Source organism: Cervus elaphus, chromosome 29 (genome assembly GCF_910594005.1).
Source record: "Cervus elaphus chromosome 29, mCerEla1.1, whole genome shotgun sequence".
Lineage (NCBI taxonomy): Eukaryota > Metazoa > Chordata > Mammalia > Artiodactyla > Cervidae > Cervus > Cervus elaphus.
The window spans coordinates 15,537,949-15,551,981 of record NC_057843.1 but is presented as its reverse complement, the minus strand read 5'-3'; the positions used below and the strand labels follow the sequence as shown (position 1 = coordinate 15,551,981).

At 35.0% G+C, this 14,033-nt stretch overlaps 1 long non-coding RNA gene across 1 annotated transcript in view; it reads right to left on the bottom strand.

Moving 5' to 3' along the window:
• Positions 1 to 13,658, bottom strand: part of LOC122686193 — a 397,014-nt gene extending 383,356 nt beyond the window's left edge. Inside the window, exon 1 of the long non-coding RNA XR_006338647.1 lies at positions 13,581 to 13,658. This is a non-coding gene — a long non-coding RNA (uncharacterized LOC122686193). The remainder of the gene's footprint in view (positions 1 to 13,580) is intronic.
• Positions 13,659 to 14,033: the final 375 nt, after the last annotated feature.

The window sequence follows — 14,033 nt, the reverse complement described above, 5'->3', positions numbered from 1 at the left end:
AACATCCATTAGACATATGGATCTATAGTTTTCTTTCTTGCTTGTTTTTTTTTTTTTTTGGTAATGTCTTTGTCTGACTTTGAGATTAGGGTAATGCTGGATTTATAAAATTAATTTGAAAGTATTTTCTCCACTTTAATTTCTTGGAAGAATTTGAGAAGAATTGGTGTTAACTCTTCCTTAAACGCTTGGAAGAATTCACCAGTGAATCTATATAATCTTGGGCTTTTCTTTGTTGTTGCTGCTGCCAAGTCTCTTCAGTCGTGTCCGACTCTGTGCGATCCCATAGACGGCAGCCCACCAGGCTCCCCCGTCCCTGGGATTCTCCAGGCAACAACACTGGAGTGGGTTGCTATTTCCTTCTCCAATGCAGAAAAGTGAAAGTGAAGTCGCTCAGTCGTGTCTGACTCCTAGCAACCCCATGGACTGCAGCCCTCCAGGCTCCCCCGTCTCTTCTAGTGCTTTCTATTTCTCCCTTCAGTTCTGTCCATGTTTGCTTCCTATACTGGGCTCTGATATTTGGTGCACATATCTCTAAAATTACTGTATCTTCTTGGTGAATTGACTTTTTTTCATTATAGATAGTCTTCTTTATGTCTCTTTCAAAAACTTTTATTTAAAATCTATTTTGTCTGGTATTAGCATAGCCATCCTTGCCCCCTTTGGTTATGATCTGGAATATTTCACTTTCAATTCATGCATGTCCTTAGATCTAAAGTGGATCTCCTGGAGAAAACATATAGTTGGATATTGTTTTTTATTCTTTCTGTTTTAAAAATTTAGTTTGTCAGTGTCTGTCATTTGATTGGGGAGTTTACATGTATTTGTTGCTTTAAGCCACTATTTTGGGAGTAATCACAGCAATAGATAACTATAATATCTGTAGATTAATTCGTAGTATCATATCAATATTAATTTCCTGATTTTTATGATTATACTATGCTTATGAAAAAGATGTTTTGTTTTCATAATAGGAAAATTATATAGAAGCATTTTATGATTCAGTGGTATTTTACTTCAAATTATCCTTGAATGTTTCAGAAAGAGAGAGAGAGAGATTACAGTGCAAATTTGGTAATACATTAACAATTGAAAAACTTAGATAATAGCACAGAAAATTCCTGTCTGATATTATGTCACAATATAAATAAGATTAAAAATGAAATTCAGAGACCAAAAATTAAGGATATATTAGAACCCCAAATGTGAATAAAGCATAAAGCTAATTTTTACCTTTCTGTATTTCCTTAATGAAAGGAGAGAGAAAATGATGAGAGGGAGTATACAGATAAATAATAACTGGCAATTTTTTAGAATTAATAAAAGACGCAAATACAAAGATTAAGTAATCTAAGACAAACAAAAAAAAGTCAAAACCTGGACATGTCATGATAAAACTGCAAGGCACTAAACGCAGAGGGAAAAAATACTAAAAGTAGTGGAAAGGAAAGATTGATCATCTTCACAAAAGCAATTAGCTTGACAACTGACTTCTAAATAATAACAGTCTACACCAGAAACCAAGATAGTAATAGATTAAATGTTCTAAAGCAAAATAACTATCAACTTAGACTAAGATATCTTTCAATGATGAGAAAAATATGCATACATTTATAAACAAAACCTGGGCATTTGTTATCAATAGATAATTACTAAATGACACTCTGAATGTAGTTCTTCAAACAGAATAAAGTGATCTCAGAAGGAGATCTCAGATGCAAGAAGGAACAGATGCAAACAAAGTGAGCAACATTCTTATCTATGTGAAATAAAAATAAAACTGTCATTTCAACTAAAAATTGCAATATAACTAAAATCCATGAAAATTACATACAAAATGAAAGGAGATTGATTGTAGTTATGTTATTCCAAGCTGTTATTTTGTTGAGACATAAAGATCAAACTTCACACTAACATTTCTAACTCATTAAAGACTAGAAAAGAGAATGCAACTATTGTACTAACTAATAAAGGGAAAGATAAATGAGAATAACAAATCGATTTAAAACAATTACGAAACAGACAAAAAGCATGAAAGTAGAAAAAGCTCAAAATAATGTTGAAAATATAAAACAAAATTAACATTTGTGTTAGTATAAATAGATTAAATATTTGAGCTATTATAAAATTCAAAATTCAAAACAGTGGCATACTGTGGCAATGAGGCAGTATGATTACATTTCTGTATAATCAAAAATGTATGTGTCCCACAACAAATATACACTGATAAAAATTTATCCTAAAACCATAATAAAAAGCAAAAGAATGATAAAAAAAAAAAATTCAGAGCAGAGGTGATCTCTGAGGAAGCAAGGAAAGACATTGGATTTGGGAAAATAGAGGCCTTATTTTAGACTACCGCTAACATTTTTCTTACACAAAATGGTGAACATAGCATTGTACGTTTTATAGTTTTCTTTACACCTCATATATATTATTAACATTTTTCATATTTCTAGATATTTAATAAAAATAAAGGGGCAACATTAGAAATAAAAGATTCTGGGTGGATATAGAATGTTTTGTATTACTCTTCTGATGCTAGATTGAGCTATCAGATTGATAAGAAATATCTTTGATTGGGGAACCAGTCTGATTAGAAACAGTACAAGCAAACAAACAAAAAACCTAGGTCAGGTCTAGATAACCATTAAGCTCTGCTAGATAGCTGAGCTATGGCAGATTGCAAAAATGTTTCAATTTTTCACTCCTCCCCGTATCCACACTCTGCATTGTTATTTTACAGCTACTGTCATCAAGAGGTGGAATCCATTTGTCCACCCCTTGTATCTGGTCTGACCTAATGACTTGCTTTGGCCAAGAGTAAAACCATATTGGGCCAGTTTTAAGCGCTGGCCTTGAGAAGCCTTGAATGCTGCTTTCTCTTAAAACCCTGCCATCCACTGTGTGAATTTATCCAAGCTAATCAATTGTGTGATGAGAGACAAGTGGCCCAGTCAATCTAGCATCTCAGCCAGAAAATTGTGAAAGTCAGTGAGGGAAGCCATCCTAGACTAGTCAGCCCTGGTCTACCCTCCGCCGCCCTCCTCTGTATGAGAAGTTCATTTGAAATAAGTTGAGCCCAGGATCAGCAAAACTACCCACTGACCAAAAGTCCTGTGAGAAATAATCAAATGATCATCAAGTTAATAACCAAGTGAGTTTGGGGGTAGTTTGTTACTCAGCAAAAAAACCTCAATCATACAATCAGGAAAGCAAGTATTAATCATAAAGAAACTAATTTACAATCTACAAGCATTTTTTATTTCTTTCCTATGTTTCTTTTTTTCTGAAAGTACTTGTAAAATGTATTTACTGGGTTATAATTTTATGAGTTCATGAAACAGGTATTTCTATTATGTATAAGATGTCCCCATTTTGGAATATTTGAGATGAAAAAGCCCTCAAAAATGATCAAATCTGCGTAGATGGATTTTAAATTACTTTAAAAAAATATATCAAATAGGAGAAAGTTTCTTAAGAAAATAGAAAAACTCAAGGGAAAATGCACAGGTTTGAAGTTGAGGTAGGCTGATCTCCCTTCTCTTAATTTATAGCACTGTGAAAACCTGATGTACCGCAGAGCCACCATATTCATGAGAACAAGAGCACGGGGTGGCAGAAGGTATTTTTAACAAAGTCATCAAGGCACTCATGAGGATGGCACATTTTCCATGAACAAGCAGCATAACTGAGTGCCTTTCTCTAACACCACACGGCATAATGGAAATGGCACTTTCTGAATACTGATTCTCCCACAGGGAACTTGACAGTAAACTAGGAAAAAAGATCACAGGTTCTGACGGCTGATTGGTGAATTAATTAGGTCTTACACTTTTTTTTCATGCTATTGTAAATTACATGTAGAGCATGCACTCAGTCATAAAAAGATTCCAAGGATGCTAAATGTCACACAATAGTAGGGCAAAATGTAATGAGGATCCAAAGGGAGGCTCAGTGTAAACAGGTTTACTAGAGACTTGCTGAGATTAAGCTTATTTCTTCTTAGGGGGAAATTTAGATTTGGGTGACAAAATTATTTAGTCTCCAGGCAAAAGGAATTAATGTATTTTTTAAAAGTACTTTCTCTAAAGTTTTCTTCATGTAGACTTAACTTTTTATTGTAAACTTTTTCTTATCAATCTTTAAAGTCATTTGTCCTCATGTATCCTATCAAGTGATGGGAAAATTTGAGGAGAGACCACCAAGAGAACCATTTTTCATTCTGCAATGACTACATTATTATTACTGTGAACTATAATCTCTCAAGAAATAGTTTTTTGTTGTAGGCCTCTATTGATAAGTGCATCTTGTTAGGTAACATATTGTATTTTATTTATCAGCTGTGAGCTTGTGAGCAAGTTAATCTCTTGAGTCCTCAGTTTTTCCATCTGCAGAATGAGGCTAGTGATAATATTCTTTTCATAAGACTGTTATGGGGATTAATAAAGTAAACACAAAGTACTTAAAATAATGTCTGGCACAGTGTTATAGAAGCTGTTGCACAAATACTGATACAAGAATGATGTTCTCTTATTTCCACTGACATACATTTTCATTTAAACATTGGTTTACTCGGTGGACAACGATTTTGATTTCCAACATTCTGAATGAAAATGGATTTTTCCTCGGTAGAGAGTTTTCATGGAGTTGGGAGTATAAAAATACTAACAGAACTTCACATATTGAGGGTAAGTGTATAAGGGTTCCCAGGACACTTACTATTTTCACTGTTATCTTCTGTAGCTGGGAAGATAAGGAGATAAACATAGGGCAGACATGATATCTGTCAGTCAGAAAATACAAGTACTTAAATTCATTTCAAGCCTCTGTTCTGGTGTGGAGAAGGGAATGGCAACACATTCCAGTATTCTTGCATGGAGAATCCCTATGGACAGAGGAGCCTAGTGGGTTAGAGTCCGTGGGGTCGTAAAGAGTCGGACACTACTGAGTGACTAAGCATTTCAGCTGATAAACTGATGATGGTCTAAGTGTGCTGAGGTGCAGTTGTGCTTTGATTAGCTATTTGCCATGCCCTGTGGGAAAGGCATGCCGTACATGCAAAACTGATTCAATGCACCTCAACTCAGCAAAAGATTGGGAATGGCCGTGAAGAGAATGCAAATCAATTGCTGAAATAAGCTTCTTGCCTTCATATCTCCAACACAGCTATTATTATTGAGTTGGCCAAAAAGTCCATCCAGGTTTTTCTGTACAATGAAAAATCCACACGAACTTTTTGGCCAAACCCAATACTTTCACTTTTTTGCAATAAAACACTGATCATTGACAAAACATTGGTACAGAAAGAAAATGTAAAGTATTTAAAAGGTCATTCTTAAATTTAGTTCCTTTCTCTTCCCTTGTCTGCTGTTCACTGAAGGTAACTACTGAGTCATGAAGGAATCAACCATTGCACCCACAGGATGCCTGAAGACCAGTAAGGGGTTGAGATAAGTGCAAAAGTGAACCAGCATTCCTGAAAGAATCCATTTGAGATTATACCTGAACAGCTAAACATTAAAATATCTGAGGTATGGAAGCATCTTATTGAAATAAATGGGACCCTGATATTCATAAGAAGCAAAAAATGCTACCATAACTAGGTAATATGAAATATTTGGAAAACAGAAGTAAGAAATTAAATACTTACATTGAGAGAGTATGCTGCATTCTGCTTATTCCTAAGAGGATTTGAGATGGCGAACTAAGTTGTTTTGGGTGTAAGATAAAAATATCTTTTTTTAACATGGATGGATTCAATAATGTTAGGGATAAAGTTAGTTCCTGCTTGAAAACAACTAGCTAACATCTAGAGGAATCCAGGACTACTGGACTTCTTTCTCAGACCACAGGGCTACATTCTATGTCATTTCTAAAGGAACTGTCTACAAGGCATACTGGCAATTGGGCAAAGCTCCACTTTCTTATTACCAGTGTTTAGGACCTAAATGCTAAGATGGAGAACAGCGATAAGCTGTGTTGGAACCAGGATTTGGGTTAGAAGTCTGACAGATTTCTGCTACTCTACTTCAAATTCAAGACCAAATTGTGTAGTGGACACTGATCAGATCAGATGCCTTCAAGGAAAATACAGATCAGAGGGACCTGCCTAGGGATTATGTCCTTGGTCAGTTTACAATGTGGAGAGATAGATAGAAAGGAGAAGTGAAGTGAAAGTCGCTCACTTGTGTCTGACTCTTTGCCACCCCATGGACTGTAGCCTGTCAGCACCTCTGCCCATGGAATTATCAAGGCCAGAATACTGGAGTGGATAGCCATTCCCTTCCCCAGGAGATCTTCCCAACCCAGGGATTGAGCCCAGGTCTCCCACATTGCAGGTGGATTCTTTACCATCTGAGCCACGAGGGAGAACAGTGCCTTAATAAGATGACTGAGCTTCTCCATCTAGGAAGACCTCAGCCTTTAGAGTGAAATAAAGATAAGGCAGACTCATGCCTACACACCTACGTGTTCATCAGTGACTATTCCACAGTACCTTAGAATCTCAATTTAGATTACTGTCTCTTCTTCTTGGGACTTACTTACATCTTCCTTCTCCTTGAAAGCTCTTCCAACAGATACTGCATAGGTAATTCCTTTTCATTCAGTACCCAGCTTAAAATATCACCTCTACAATTAGGTCTTTTCTGACAACGCAATTCAAAGCAGCTCCTCAGGCTCTCAACCTGTTTTATTTCCAACTTAGCATGCATTATTACTGAATATTTTCTTTTGCCTATTTTTATTGTTAATGAACTCCACACCCTACAACACCCATTGAGAACATTAGCTCTGTGAGGACAAGTATTTTATCTATATTGCTTACTCACAGACATAGGAATTGTAAGTGAACATGATAGGCACTCAATAAATGTTAACTGAATGTATACATTCATGAATGTGTGTGTTTGTGTTGGTAAGCCAAGAAAGGTAGCAGAAAAAGAGCTGCTTCTTGGGAACTTCTTATATCAATATTAGCAGAGCTAACATTTACCAAGAATATGCATTAATATATTAAGCGATTATCTTGGTTAACATTCACACCACCACCATAATATAAACACTGAAAGAAGACAAGATGGCATCCTGACCAAACCTACCCTAGAACCAAATAAAACACATGGTATTCATGCTTAGACTGATCAAAGGCAGTTGTACTACATACCATATATGCCATTCAACCCTATTTACTCACTGACACATGAAACAGAATTAATTATAAGCTTCCTAGCATCCTACAAAGACCTTCAAATAAATCGATCACATGATCTACTGGAATGATAAGCTAAAAATAAACAAGTTACCAGGAGAAACCCTACTCCCAGTTTGGAGTGCTGAAACTGGAGGAAGTGTGTCACATTGCTCCTTATTTGAGACACTCTACACAGAATGAAGAAGAACCATACCATGAATAACATTACTACAATAAATGTAAGCATAGGTTTCTGACATCTATTAACACAATTCAGCATAAGTTGATTGTATTGATTCAATTTAGTGAACCTCTATAGAGTAAATACAAAGATTTTAACCATCTTATTTAATCCACTGATAAAATTAAAGCTATATTTACTAATGAAAAATATTCATATCATTCAGGCAATCCTCCCTCAATATTATTTCTTTCTACTACTTTGCTGATTAATACTGGCTGGGAAAAATTGTGGTGTATATATTGTATGATAAGTAACAGATTGTACTCACTTGGTGTTACTAATTAAAACATATCCTTAGGTTTTAAAACATGCATAATTTTGGCATCTTCTTAGATGCCTAAAGAAGAATACTTATGTGGACAGGCTACCATTGTACCTATGCAGAGAAGTACAAAATGGAATATTTGTAGCCAACATCTAGACTTTCCTCAGGAAAAACTCTGCTCTTACCCAATACATGAACTTTCTTATTGAAAGGTCAACACCTTATCCTAATCATAATCCTAAATTATTGAAAATAATAATAAACAAGGTACCCATAAAATATTCAACTTTAATCCATGCTGTAAAATGTACTCCTAGGTAACTAATTGTTGGGCTCTAACTCAAGAACAGTGAAATGGCAAAGCATATAGTTAGCAATGGTTGATGTTAAGTCATTCTTTTACCATCATTAATACATGAACCTCAATAACAATATCACACCATAAGCAGTAGTTTCATCATCTACTTTCATAGACTATTAAGGCCTCAGAAACCTCCCATAAATTTCCAAAGTGACAGATGCAGTAAGTGGAAACCAGGAATGCTGCACTGGGTTTGAGATTGCAACCTCTGGAATATTCTGCTTCACTATTGGAAACATGTCAGATAGGTGAAATTCATAGATTTGGGGAGCTAAAAAGAATCTTGAGGTTCACTTTCTTGGCCTTCTAATACAGATGAACTAAAACTGAGTAAACAGTTGACTTAAAGTTGATATCCTATTCTATTAAAATAGAATCATTCCAGGAAGATTAAACCTCAACATTCTCAGAAAGGAAATGAGGGCTTAAATATTTCAACCCACATACTCCTGAATTTCTCTCTCAACTTCAGCTCTGAAGACAGCCTACTTATTTCACTTTCTTCAAGGTAATAAAGCCAACACTTCCACCCTCTGCCTCATTGGAAAAATTCGTCATTAAAGGATTCCCAGATCAAGACTACATCCTCCAAGTTGCACTACTACCACTGGGAGACAAGCCTAAACCAAAAATCCCTGAAGAAATTCTACATTTTTTTCTAAACAAAATTTCTCTATAAAATCATCTTAAATTAAGACAACATTAGCAGACCTAATCCAGCAATACATAAAATGGATCATACAACATGATCAAGTTGGATTTATTCCAGGGTTACACGAAAGGCTCAACACAGAGACCTAGAGATTGTCATCCTGAGTGAAGTAAGTCAGACAGAGAAGGAGAGATACCATATGACATCCTCTATATGTGGAATATAAAAAGAGATCAGACAAATGAACTCAGTCACAAAACAGAAAGACACTCACAGACTTAGAGAACGAACTCACGGTTGTTGGAGGTGGATGGGAAAGGCGGACAGTTGGGGAGTCTGAAATGGACACATACATACTGCTATGTTTAAAATGGATAGCTGACAAGGACATACTGTATAACATATGAAACTCTGCTCAATGTTGCGTGGTGGCCTGGATGGGAGGGGGGCTTCGGGAGAATGGATTCATGTGTATGTATAGCTTCATGGCTCACCGGAAATTGTCACAACACTGTTAACTGGCTATATACCAATACAAAATAAAAAGTTAAAGAAAATCAATAAATGTGATACACAACATCAACAAAAGGAAAGATAAAAACCACATGATCATCTCAACAGATACAGAATAAACATTTGACAAATTCAACACTCATTCATGACAAAAAAACTCCCATCAAAGTGGCTGTAGAGGGAACATATCTCAACATAATAAAGACCCTTTATGACAAACCTATAGCCAACATAACACTCAATGGGGAAAAGTTGAAAGCTTCCCGATAAATTCAAAAACAAGACAAGGGTGCCTCTCTCTCTACCTCTCTTTTACATAGTATTGGAAGTCCTAGACACAGTAATCAGACAAGAAAAAGAAACAAAATGTATCCAAATTAGAAGGGAATAGGTAAAATTATTAATATTTGCAAATGATATGTAAGTCTCCACTCAAAAACTGGTAGAACTAATAAATAAAGCAAGGTTGCAGGACACAAGATTAATACACAGAAATCCGTTGTGTTCCTGTATACTAATAATGAAATATCAGAATGAGAAAGTAAAAAAAAAAAAAAAAATCCTGCTTAAAATCACATATCAAAAAAGATCCAGCATTAAAATTAATGAAGTAGGGCAAAGGCCTATATGCTGAAAATTATAAAACACTGATGAGGGAAACTGAAGATGATTCAAAAGAATGAAAAGATATACTATGTTCTTGTATTGTAATAATCAATATTTTTAATATAGCCATATTACTCAAAGAAATCTACAGATTTAATGCAATCCGTATCAAAATATTCAGGATATTTTAAAAGAAATAGAAAAAAAAGTCCAAAATTTATAAGAAACCACTAAAGATCAGAATTGAAAAGGAATCATGAGATAAAAGAAAAAAGCTGGAGGTATAACTCTCCAAGATGTCAGACAATACTGCAAAGCCATACTCAAAATAGTGTGGTATTGGGGGGTGGGGAATGGATATATATTAATAGATCAATGTAAGAGAATAGAGAGTCCAGAAATAAACCCACATACCTATGGTCAATTAATCTACGATGAGGAAGGCAAGAATAGGCAGTAAAGGAAAAACAGTCTCTTCAATAAGTGATAACTAGAAAGCTGGATAGTCACATGTAAAATAATGAAATTAGAACATTCCCTCAAATCATGTACAAAAATGTAATTGAAATGGTTTGAAGACTTAAATGTAAGAACAGTACCATAAAACTCCTAGAAGAGGACATAGGCAAAACCCTCCACTCTTTGACAGAAGTTGTAGCAATACTTTCTTGGATCAGTCTCTGGAACCTAATTAAAAGACTGGTACAACAAAGAAAAACTAATACGATGAAAACAAAAACAACAGCCTTTGAGAACTGGAGAATGTAAAGAGGATATGTGTATGCCGTTGCTTTTGCTGTTTAGTTACTAACTCATGTCTGACTCTGTGACCCCATGAACTGCTGAACTGCCAGGCTCCTGTGTCCTCGGGAATTTCCAGAAAGGAATACTAGTGTAGGTTGCCATTTCCTCCTGCAAAGGATCTTCATGACCCAGGGATCAAACCCGCGGCTTCTGTCGTGCCTCCCACACAGGCAGGCTGATTCTTCACCACTGAGCCACCCGGAAAGCCCAAATATATGTATGTACGTGTGTGTGCTAAGCCACTTCAGTTGTGTCCAACTCTGCGATTCTATGGACTGTAGCCCGCTAGGCTCCTCTGTCCCTGGAATTCTCCAGGCAAGAATACTGCAGTGGATTGCCATGCCCTCCTCCAGGCGATCTCTCCAACCCGCATATCTTAAGTCTCCTGCATTGGCAACCAGGTTCTTTATCACTAGCGCCACCTGGGAAGCCCCCAGATACATGTCTGTGTATAACTAATTCACTTTACTCTACACCTGAAACTAACACAGCATTGTAAATCAAACAATACTCCCATATCTTCTTTAAAAAAGGCATATATAATTATTTCAAATCTTCAGTTTCCCTCATTATCACATTTGCTCAGGGCAGTTATCTTTGAGTTTATCACTGTCCTTCTTTAACTTGTGTATTCAGTTCTCAGTTGGGAGTCTTCTGCTCCTATTCTGAGCTAACCTATTTTACAGACTCTGTTCAATGTACCTATTAATTTCATTCACATTCTAACTGCACGCTGGCTATCACACTGGATACATTTACTTTCTAAACTTGAATATATGCTTCTTTGTACAACATAAAATATCTCTGCTATAGTCATAATTTATCTCACTCTTAACCAATATTGATATACATACACATACATATTCTGATATTTAGAATGAGGAAAATAGTTTTTAAAAAATCACCTAAAAAGTTTTCAGGAAATAAACATCAGCAATAACAAATAGGTGAATAGTTCATTACCTGTGGGAGTGAGGGGGGCAAAGTTAAAACTTCCATCTGTCACTTTAGATGAAGATTGTGGACAAAGGAAAAGCAGTCAGTGTTTGGGAGTAAGAGGCTGAAACTGGAAGTGAAAGTGAGCTTATTTGTTAGAAGTTTCTAGAATATATGGGCTCTTTCATTTCTTTCTGCTTATGATACCTGGTTTAAACTTCTGTTAAAATGAAAGTTCTCAGTGCAAATTTCCATATGGTTTGGATATTTTTAAAAACCACACCAACATTAAATGAAATATTAATAACAAATGAATTGTATGTATTTCTCCTTCTTTTGCTGAAAAAATAAAACCACCTTCTATTTACTATCAAAGTATATCTGAAGACAGCCAGTGTTCTTTGGGTTCACAAGAAGGGATAGATGGTAGACTTTCACATAAATTCAACCAGAAAACAAGATATTAACTGACCAGGATTACTTGAACTTGCCAAAAGGAACTATGAAAGGCTATACTATAAAAATATTCAAAGAAGAAATCATATTTCACAGTGTCTCCAAATCATGTCAAATTTACCATATTATGAATGCCATTAAATGTTCTCTTTGATTGGAAGGGCCCTGTGAATGATGGACAGTTTTGTGCTGTTCAGATGAGCAATTTCCCCTAATTCTCTTCACATGACTGCTCATTCTTTGCCTCTTAGCTCTTCCAAGTTAACATAATGGAGCCCCTTGTAAAACATGAGCCACGTGCTTCAGCGTGCAGTTTATGATTTAAGTTTTATCAAGATGTCTTGATTTTTTAAATGTGAACAATTTAGTCTATTTTATGTATATTTAAGTTCCTTCCTGTATGCCTTGAAATGTATTTCTATTTCTCATTTAATGTCTATTTGAATGTATAGAAAATGCATTTCATTTAGAAACCAAAATACCATCCTAGACTTATGTGTTCATGTTTATGTCTGTTTTCACCATTTGTAGTTGGATAAACCATTTACGTACAAGTCATTCAGTCTTCACTATTATTGTTTGTCTGACAGACATGTGAAACAGTGCTAGAAGCAGGCAAATTCTTTATCTTAGAAACTCATTTTTCAGAAGAAAATGTTCTTTTCTTCATTTCTTGGTCTTCATGAGAACACAAGTGAATAGCCCCATATATTTCCCTTTAGTTGTATTAAATGAGGTTTTCTTAGTAGTTACTAGCCAAGCCTTGTCATCCTGGGCACCCGTGGAATTCTAATTCCTTTCTCTGTAATCTCAGGTGGGGAAAAGAAAGCAGTGATTGCAAATGTTTTAATTTACTGTCTTACAACTGAAAATAAAAATAAAACAAATAATAAAAATAAAATTCTTGTTGTGATGCTTGATGAAGGACCACTAGTAGAGAAAGACAAAGTAGAAAAACTAATAATATCTTTGAAGGAAAAGAAAGTAATCCACATTATAAATACTCAAACCACTGAAGTAGTTTCTACTTTTGTGGCTGTAATTTTGTAAACTATAGGATGAGCAAATGTGAATTTAGGTATACCCTCCAGAATTAATGAAAAAAATAAAAAAGCCCAGATGTAACTCAACTACCACTTTAAATTAATAATAATCTACCTCCAACACAACTACCTAAGTCATAAATACTAACAAAGAAAATATTTTTAGCCATTAAATTTTATGTATAACATGTGAACATGTTAACATAGTATTTAAAGAGACAAGATGACTTTACGCAAACAAAAACAGAGAACAGATTGTCTGAAACACGTAATACATATGATAGTTTTACAGAGGAAAATGCATAAGCCTAGAAGAGGTTGTCAATATGTCAGTAACTTTCCCAGTCACCTTAGAGCTAACAAGCCAGAGGAACTACTTAATTAAATGTGTGACCAAATAAAAGAAAATTTACTTTCTTCTTGGTATAAAGAAGATAAATCTTAATACAAAAAATAGTATTTCATTACATCCTGAAAATACAAATAAAATAAATCTGGCATTTACCTTATGTGATTAAATATCCAATGGACACTTTAGAAGCCCAAGTAGCTCATGATGCAGCTTCCCAGTGGCAGTCTTCAATTACTATAAATAAAAGGTGAAAGATAACGTTTAGAACAATATATATCTCTGTAGAGTGATACTGATTAGCTGTGAAATGTTTATTATCACTCTTCATCGCCATTTAAATACTAACTCCCTCTTTATGGCTGTTATCATAGATTTTACTAAATGCACAAAATAGAAATGCAAGTTATGCATTTCTGGGACTTCCAAGGCACCAAATAGGCTCCAGATTACAAAACTACAAAAAATAAAAAATATTCAATCCCATCTTATTTTACTGGGAGAGGCAGTTGAAGTATGCAAACTAAAGCATTTATAATGGAAATGTTTTCTTATTGTGTACACATTACCAATATAAATATTTTTCTAGTCATAACACTGAGTTATAAG